The 8,804-nt window shown below is 50.3% G+C and overlaps 1 long non-coding RNA gene across 4 annotated transcripts; it reads right to left on the bottom strand.

Annotated features, from left to right (window-relative positions):
- Positions 1 to 1,508: 1,508 nt before the first annotated feature.
- LOC121141569 lies at positions 1,509 to 8,016 on the bottom strand. Of its 4 annotated transcripts, none has more exons than XR_005878530.1 (4): positions 7,492 to 8,016; positions 3,985 to 4,494; positions 2,686 to 2,775; positions 1,509 to 1,936 (listed from the first exon to the last, which is right to left on the bottom strand). It is a non-coding gene; the product is annotated as an uncharacterized LOC121141569 (long non-coding RNA). The 4 variants fall into 4 exon arrangements; XR_005878532.1 differs by having other exon boundaries at positions 3,989 to 4,494; positions 7,492 to 8,015; XR_005878529.1 differs by having other exon boundaries at positions 1,509 to 2,775; positions 7,492 to 8,015.
- Between the last annotated feature and the right edge of the window lie 788 nt (positions 8,017 to 8,804).

Raw genomic sequence — 8,804 nt, 5'->3', positions numbered from 1 at the left:
AGGGTTTCAACTGAACAAAGTCTTCAAGGATGTGCACGCGTTTAGAGCTTGGTGGAGCCACAGAAACCTCACATGCACGAGAGGCCTCTGTGTTCCCGAGGACCGCTGTCCTTGCCGATACTGGGAGGGTCACTCCTAGTGCGCTTGGCTCGGCTGCCTGGTGTTTGGCCCTCATCCCCAGCTGGGGTTTTGGTATCCTATGGAGAGAATCATCGTACAGATCCAAGTTAGTGTTATTTTTAGAAATAAGGCTCAGCAGACCTCAGCTTCCAGAGACCTATTCAGAGGATGAAACGGAGAAGGTGCCCTGCTTAAGTCCTAGTTGGAGTGAGGGAGAGTCGGGAAGCTTTGGGGCTGGGGCCAAGCTAGGACCTAGAGAGCTCGTGAAGTCCCAGGCTCCAGCCAAGCACTGCCGTGGAGTCCAGCCTGAAAGGGTCTCATTTGGTACACTTGTTACATTTCATCTTATCCTCCCAATAGTTCACCTCAGTGTCGTGACTCAACAGTCCTAATCACAGGCCTCTGCTTTGTCCCATCAGGTCCTTGGCTGGCACCTCAGACCACTTGGAATATGTCCATCCTTTGTCTTCCAGCCTTTTTTTTTTTCTTTCTTTTTTTGGTTATTAGAGACAGGGTTTCTCTGTGGCTTTGGAGGCTGTTCTGGAACTAGCTCTTGTAGACCAGGCTGGTTTCGAATTCACAGAGATCCACCTGCCTCTGCCTCACGAGTGCTGGGACTAAAGGTGTGCACTACCACCACCTGGCACATTGTTTGTTTTTCATGATTTATTTATTTTTATGTGCAGTCAGTGTTCTTAAGGTCTGAGCCATCTGCCCAGTCCCTATTTGTTTTTTAGTTCTCTTTACAAAACCAGGCTGAGGGTTGGAGGGGTGGCTCAGTGAGTGCTTGCTGGGTAAGCATGAGGGCCTGAGATCTATCCCCAGAGCCCACATGAAGATCTGGGTGTGGTAGCATATGGTTGTAATCCCAGTACCAGGGAAACAGAGGTAAGGGGACCCCTGGGCTCACTAGCCAGCCAGTCCAACCAACTCAGCAAGTCCAAGGTCAACTGGAGACCCTGTCTCAAGACACAAAATGGCTGGAGAGATGACTCAGTGCCTCAGAGCATTGGCCGCCCTTCCAGAGGACCCAGGTTCAAGTCCCAGCACCTACACGGCAGCTCACAACCATCTTAACTCCAGTTCCAGGGGATTCGATACCGTCTTTTGGGCAATGTGGGCACCAGGCGTGAATGTGGTGCAGACATCCATGCAGGCACACCTACACACACACACACACACACACACACACACACACACACACACAGAAAACAAAGTGGATGACATCTGAGGGACCACACCCAAGGCTGGCCTTGGTCTCCACACACATGCATATCACACATGCATATCACACATGCATATGCATGCAGCTGCGCACAACACCTGCAGATCTCGTAGTGCAAGCCTATGACCTGTGATCTTAGTTACTCAGGAAACTGAGGCAGGAGGATGGTGAACCCGAGGTCTGTGTGGGCTACACACAGGCTGTTTATTAGTGTGGCTTGTGGGGCTGAGTAGTCCAAAATGACTGTCACCCAAAGGAAAGCTCAGGAGCCCAAGTCAGTTCAGGCCATTTGCCGGATGTCTCTGCTCAGGGGTCGCAGTCTGTGCTGGAACCCTGGAGAGCTGCCAGTCTTCAGTCTGCCTTCGGATCCTGAAGATGTAGACTCCAATCCCAACGAAGCAATGCCTGGGCAACAGGACCGATGAACTTGCCAGAGTGAGCGTGAGGGCAGGGCGGCAAAACTCAAAAGCTTCCTTCTCCCATGGCCTCTGCCGTGGGCTGCCCACAGGTCAAGCGATCTAACCAGACAGACCCTCCCGGGTGTGCCCAGCTGCTTGGCATTCAGTTGACCCCAAATGTAGAAATAACAAGCTGAAAGGAAGTTAAAGAGAGAGCCCATTGCCTTGCATACGTGAAACCCTAGGGGTGTATGTGTGAGAGAGATAGATGGATAGATTGATGATAGATAGACAGACAGAGAGAGAGATTACATCAGAAAAATTAAATCAGTAAAAACCACCAAGGCACCGCCCTGTCTAAGATAGCAATCCCCCCCCAGAAGCAGATGCCCTGGGAAAAAACGTGGTAGAACTAGTTTATCCAGGAAGCGAAACTGGGGCTGTGGGGATGGCTCAGCCGTTAAGGGTGCTCGCCACTTTCCGGAGGACCTGGGAGCGGTTCCCAGCACCCTATGGAGGCCCCCAAGACCATAGCAACTCCAGGCCAAGAAGATGGACGCCCTCTTTTGGCTTCTGTGTGCACACCGTGCATGTGGCAGGTACATAGACACACATGCAGGCAAAACCGCCCAAGTGCATCAAAATTTAAAAAAAAGGAAGTGAATCCAAGAAGCCCCAAGACCAGAAGGAAGCAAGGGAAAGCTGACTCACTCCTCTGCACACACCTAGGCCACTGAGTGGGGCAGTGGGCATCAGAGGCTCCTTCTCACGAGGGAGCCAGGGAGACGTTGGGAACCCTCTAGCAAGCAGTGCAGAGCTCCTGCTCTCCGGAGGCCCGTGAGAGCAGGGGGCCTCCAGGACCCAGGGCCTTGCTCTGGCTGAAAGGCACGGCAATGGAAGCCCCCGGTTGGTTGGCAGTGCTCAGGGCAACTGTGAGGATACAGGAAGTTGCCAAAGTCACTCTGCTCCATGGAGGACGAAGGATGGCAGGCTGTCATCTGAATAACTCTGGTCTCCCAGGGAAGTTTAGGCCTGTGAAATTGGTCAGTGGTAAAAGGCACTTGCTGTCCATGCCTGGTGACCGAGTTCCATCCCCAGATCCCAGGGAAAGGAAGAAGAAGAGAACCTCCTATGCAAAGTCCACACACATGCCAAGGCACATGCCCCAGCCCTCAATTAAAAAAAAACTTTTTGCTAGGATTTGGTGGCACATGTCTTTAGTTCCAGCACTCGGGAGGCAGAGGCAGGAGGATCTCTGTGAGTTCAAGGCCAAGCTGGTCTGCAAAGTGAGTTCCAGGACAGCCTCCAAAGCCACAGAGAAACCCTGTCTCGAAAAAACCAAAAAAAAAAAAAAAAATTAAAAAGGAAAGAGAGGACTCAGGGAGCCTAAGGCAGGAAGACTGCCATGGGTTTGGGGCCAGGCTGTGCTCCACAGTGAGACTCTGCCAAAAAAGAAAAATAATTAATAAATAAGTAAGGAAATAAATAAAGCCCAGCTTGGCAGGCTTTTGTTTTAAGCACCCCTTTAATTGTTTAATTAGGGCAAGATGTGGGGGCCCAGGGCAATTGGCTCTCCGGCTGCCTTACTACCCTGCTTGGAGCATTCCAGCCAAGCAGCCCTATTTTGGGCGCCAATCAGACCAACCTGACACCAACTCTGGCTGCCCTGAAGTCTCCAAGAAGTTGCCCTGCAACTACAGCTGTTTGCTGCGAGAAGCGCAATCTAGCAGGAAGGCACTCAGCCCCACTGTTTCTAACAAAGACGTGGGCTCTGCAACCAGAAGCCTTGGGAGCTCTCAACAGTCATTTCCACTCTTACCCCCCCCCCCCCCGTGCCCCCGGCCGGCGGCGGCTGAGCACTTCCCCTGGAGCCCCCACAGAAGTCCTTGGATCCTCCTTGCTCACACAGCCTTTCCTTGCTTGAGGGATTGTTGTGTTGTAAATGCTCCTGCTGCTGCTGCTGCCTGTTCTCAAAACCCCTCCTGGCAACACAGCCGATGGTTGATTCACTTCCCGAGCCAGTCCTATGCCGCCCCCTGGTGTTGCAACGTTTTTAAATATTAGTTATTTATTTTACTTAATTTTGAGGCAGGGTCTCACTGTTAGTGACGGTGTGGGAGGAACACTAGGCAGGAGCTGTTTTAGCTCAGACTGGCCTCAAACTCATAGCAATTCTACTGCCTCAGCTTCCCAAGTGCTGGGGTTGCACAGGCATCAGCTACCATGCCCGTCTATCCTTACCTACTTTTTCTTTTAACTGACGCGGGCTGAACTTGGAGGAACCCAGCAGTGGCAGACGCAGCAGTGGCGGCTGGAGAAAGGCGTGGGCAGAAACGACCAGGAGCAGAGGTCTCAGAGGTGACAGAGACGAGGCTGGGCAGGCGACTCGGGCGAGAGGGCATGCTGGGTGCTTCCTATGTACGCTAATCCCAGCGCTTGAGAGGCAGAGGCAGGAAGGGTTCTGTGAGTTGGATGACAGTCCGCTCTACATAGAAAGTTCTAGGCCAGCCAGGGATACATGGTGAGGCCACGTCACAAAAAAACGATGAGAAGAATCAGAGCTGGAGACACTGACTCAAGGGTTAAGGGCACCAGCTGCTCTTCCAGAGGACCTGGGTTCAATTCCCAGCCCCCACATGGCCGCTCATAACAGTTGTGATTGTGACTCTCGTTTCAGAGGATCCGATGCCCTCTTCTGTCTTCCAAGGATGCCAGGCACAAGCATGGTACAGAGACCTAGCAGCAAAACACCTGTGCACACACGCAGGCGCAATAAAGATCAGACAGCAAATATTTTAGCATTATCAGATCAGGCAGCCTCTGCTGCAATTACTCAACTCTGCTAATGCCAGCTGAACCTGATCCTACGTGATGTGCAATGAAGGGTTTGCACGCTCCAAGCAAAGCTGCTCACGTTACTAGGGGTGAAGGCGGACCAGAGAGGGGGCAGGTGGGAAGCAGGGCACTTATCTAGTATGGTCAAGAGACTGGGTTCCGGGCTAGAGCGATGGCTCAGAAGTTAAGAGCACTGGCTGCTCTTCCAGGGGTCCTGAGTTCAATTCCCAGCAACCACATGGTGACTCACAACCATCCGTAATGAGATCTGGTGCCCTCTTCTGGCCTGCAGGCAGACATGCAGACAGAACACTGTATACATAATAAATAAATAAATCTTTAAAAAAAAAAAAAAGCCCGGGTTCCATGCCCACCACACCCACACCCTGCAAAGAAAAACAATCTTGTTGAAAGGGGCAAACTAAACAAGGGGACCAGACCCTCACTCAGTCCCCTGCTTTAGCAGCCATGACAGGCTACAGAAAAGACACGTAGGCCTCTGACACAAGGAAACTCCAGATCCTCTGGTCTCTGGGAACCTAGGGCCAAACTGAACACAAAGAAACTCCAGACCCCCCTCCCCACTCTTCCCAGCCTTCTAGATGCTTGGTTCCTGGGAACTGTTTGACCACAAAAGAAACTCCAGGGGGGACCAAAACCTCCCCTGTAGTCTCCAGGATATAGTTCTGGAAGCCATTGGTATCTACATAAAACAGGCACCTGCAAGTAACAAGACAATGCTATAGAAACCATAGAATGTTCCCTCTCAGCATCAACCTATGAGAAAAATGGGTATACAGGTACTTCATGCCAAAATACGACTTTGAGAAATCCTCCTAATTGTTCCCAAATGACAACTAATCAGAAACCATCCCGTATCTACTGATATAATCCTGTAACTTCTGTAACTTTTGTCTATAAAGCCTAGCAGTAGACAGGGAACTTCACTCCTTCTGGAGGCTGCTGTGTCAGCTAACCAGACAGGGGTCCCTGCCATGGGTGGATGAACAATTAAAACCTTGCTTTTGCAGTTTAGCGGATCTGTCTTCCTGGTGGTCTCTGGGGACTTTGCAACTTGGGCACAACACTTGTAACAGGCATGATTTCCTCCCAGAACACTTCCTTGCAGGATGTAATTCATCAGCCTATTTAATTTAGATTGCCAAAGAACAAAGTTTCTCTGTATGCTTTGTACAAAATCTAATTGGCTATAACTGGTGATTCACAATTTCAGAGCACCCCATCAGCGAAATAGAAAGTGCTAGGCTGCCTGTGGTGTTACCTTTAATTCCAATTCTCAGGAGACAATGATAGGAGGATTTGGAGTTTGAGGCTAGCCTGGGGTACTTAGCTAATTCAGGGCTAGTCTGAGGCACAGAGAAAAGGAGCCAGGTGTGGCATCTTCTGCCTGTAATCCTAGCATTTAAGGAGTCTGAGGCAGGAGGATTACTGTGACTTCAAGGCCAGTCAGGGTTATAGAAACAAGACCATCTCCAGAAAACAAAAACCAGAGCAAGACAGAGACAGAGAGGAAAAACACTCCATTGAGCAGAGAAAATTTGGGATTTGTGGACAGAAAAGCACCAAAGGGAACAGCCCAAGTCTCTCTGTGCAGCCATGGCTGTCCTGGAACTCACTCTGTAGACCAGGCTGGTCTCAAACTCAGAGATCTGCCTGCTTCTGCCCCCCAAGTGCTGGGAACAGGAGTGTGTATCACCATGCTGTTAAAACAAGCCAGTCCAAAGCCATTTGTGTCACACAGGTTTAAAGCAGGGGGGATGAATAGCGCCTCCTCCTAGTCATTGTTGTGTGGGTTTTTTTTGTTTCTTTTATTAAGAGATGGGGTTTCTCCGTGTAGATTTGGAGCCTATCCTGGCACTCGCTCTGTAGACCAGGCTGGCCTTGAACGCACAGAGATCTGCCTGCCTCTGCCTCCTGAGTGGGCATGAGTCCCCACTGCGAGGTCTGCTGTGGTTTTTTTGTTTGTTTGTTTTTTGTTTTGGTTTTTCAAGACAGGGTTTCTCTGTGGCTTTGGAGGCTGTCCTGGAACTCGCTCGGTAGACCAGGCTGGTCTCGAACTCACAGAGATCCGCCTGCCTCTGCCTCCTGAGTGCTGGGATTAAAATTAAAGGCGTGCGCCACCAACACCCGGCTTGCTGTGTTATTTTTAAACATTTATCTATTTATTATGTATACAGCATATGTTTGTATGCCCGCAGGCCAGAAGAGGGCACCAGACTTCATTACAGATGTCTGTGAGCCACCATGTGGTTGCTGGGAATTGAACTCAGGACCTCTGGAAGAGCAGGCAGTGCTCTTATCCTCTGAGCCATCTCTCCAGCCCATGCTGTGTTAATTTTTAATTTGACTTCTTCTTTTTAAGGATTTATTTGCTTATTTGTTTATTATACAGTATTCTGCCTGCACGTCAGAAGAGGGCACCAGATCTCATTATAGATGTGGTGAGCCACCGTGCAGTTGCTGGGAATTGAACTCAGGACCTCTAGAAGAGCAGTCAAGTGCACTTAACCTCTGAGCCTACCAAGGCCCCAGCACACTTTTTCTACAGCCTAGGGGATGGTCTAATACAGTAGCTCAGGCTAGACAATGACTCCTATAAATTTTAGTAAGATTTAATCTGACATTCCCACAAGCCAGGATTTGTGATTAAAAAAGTCCAAAGGCAGTTGGGTGGTGGTGGTGCACACCTTTAATCCCAGCACCAGGGAGGCAGAGACAGGTGAATCTCTTGAATTCAAGGCCAGCCTGGTCTAGAGTTCTAGGACAGCCAGGGCTACACAGAGAAACCCTGTCTCTCACGATCGTCAAGGTTTCTCCCTTTCCTGAGTCTCAGGCATCACCTCTGGTCCTTCATCTTTCTGAGAGGCCCCAGGCACTGGCTATATGACCTACCTGCCGGTCTGTGCATTCTCACAGCCTGGATAGACTCCTCTCCCCAGGGCTGGGGCACTCAGGGACACTCCAGTTTCGGGCTTTGGTGAAGTTAAGCCTTGATTCAATGATAAAAACCTAAGGGACTTTCAGGTCCTCGAGACATGTCCCTGTGTGCCCTCTCTGTCTTAAGGCGACTTACAGGAAAATGAAACTCAGCTTCTTTCTAAATAAGGTCACTTAGCCTTTGTTTACCCAGCATTATATTACACTGTCTTCACTCTCCCACGATCCTTTAAAAAGGAAATTTTAATGGCTGCCAAGTGTCCCGGGGTCTGAAGGAACATTTACTTATCCAGCCACCCTGTTCTCTTGGGCATTTGGTGCTGCATCTAAGTTCTTCCGTGGCTGAATGGAGCAGATGTTCCTCAGGTCTAAAACCCTGTCTTCAAACTGAGATACAAGTGTTCAGTTTCTTCTCTTCCCGGGGAAGACACTGTAACGTGACCGTGTGTGTGTGTGTGTGTGTGTGTGTGTGTGTGTGTGTGTGTGTGTGTGTGTGTGTGTGTGTGGTTTCCCTGGGAAACTGCATAGTACAACTATCACGGCTTTTAGGGCCAATGAGATGGCACAGCTGGTGAAACCACTTTCTGCCACACCGGAAAACCCGAGCAGTCCCTGGGACTCACATGGTGGAAGAAACAAATTGACTCCTGCAAATTGTAATTTTTGGGGGGGCTAGATCTCACTATGTAGTCAGAGGGTAGCATTGAACTCATAGATATTTACCTGCCTCTGCCTCCTGAATGCTGGAATTAAAGATGTGTGCCCCCATGCCTGGCCGTCTTTCATAGTTCCTGAAGCTGCAGATCCCATGGGAAACCAGCACGGTTGGTTCTGGTGTGTGTGTGTGGGGGGTCTCCGTCTTCTCAAAGTGGTCCACACACGATGGCCCCATGCTGGAGAGAGGGGACACTCTGGTGTCTTTTCCTCTTCTCAGTGAAGTCCCCTTGTTAGGGCTCCACCCTTGTCTATCCCCAGTTACTGCCCAAAGTCTAGTCATTGCCAGGGGGTCAGGCTTCTGAGCTTGGGAACGGAGACCTTCAGTCTGTGACAACGACCATCAGTCAGCCCTAGGCACCTGGGGGCTGTTGCAGGGCCTATCTTGATACTGGGCAACTTAAGGACCAGTAGGGGGCATTATGGGGTGACCAACTGCTCTCCCTCCTGGAACTGAGTATCAGACATGATACTTTTTTGCATGACCCCAGGGAGCTTTGCTAAGATGTCAAGGAGAGCACCTGGGCAACTCCCTCCCTTTCTTCCTGTGCAAG

Source organism: Mesocricetus auratus, unplaced genomic scaffold (genome assembly GCF_017639785.1).
Source record: "Mesocricetus auratus isolate SY011 unplaced genomic scaffold, BCM_Maur_2.0 Super-Scaffold_100007, whole genome shotgun sequence".
In the NCBI taxonomy this organism is placed as follows: Eukaryota; Metazoa; Chordata; class Mammalia; order Rodentia; family Cricetidae; genus Mesocricetus; species Mesocricetus auratus.
This window is presented reverse-complemented; position numbering and strand designations above follow the sequence as displayed.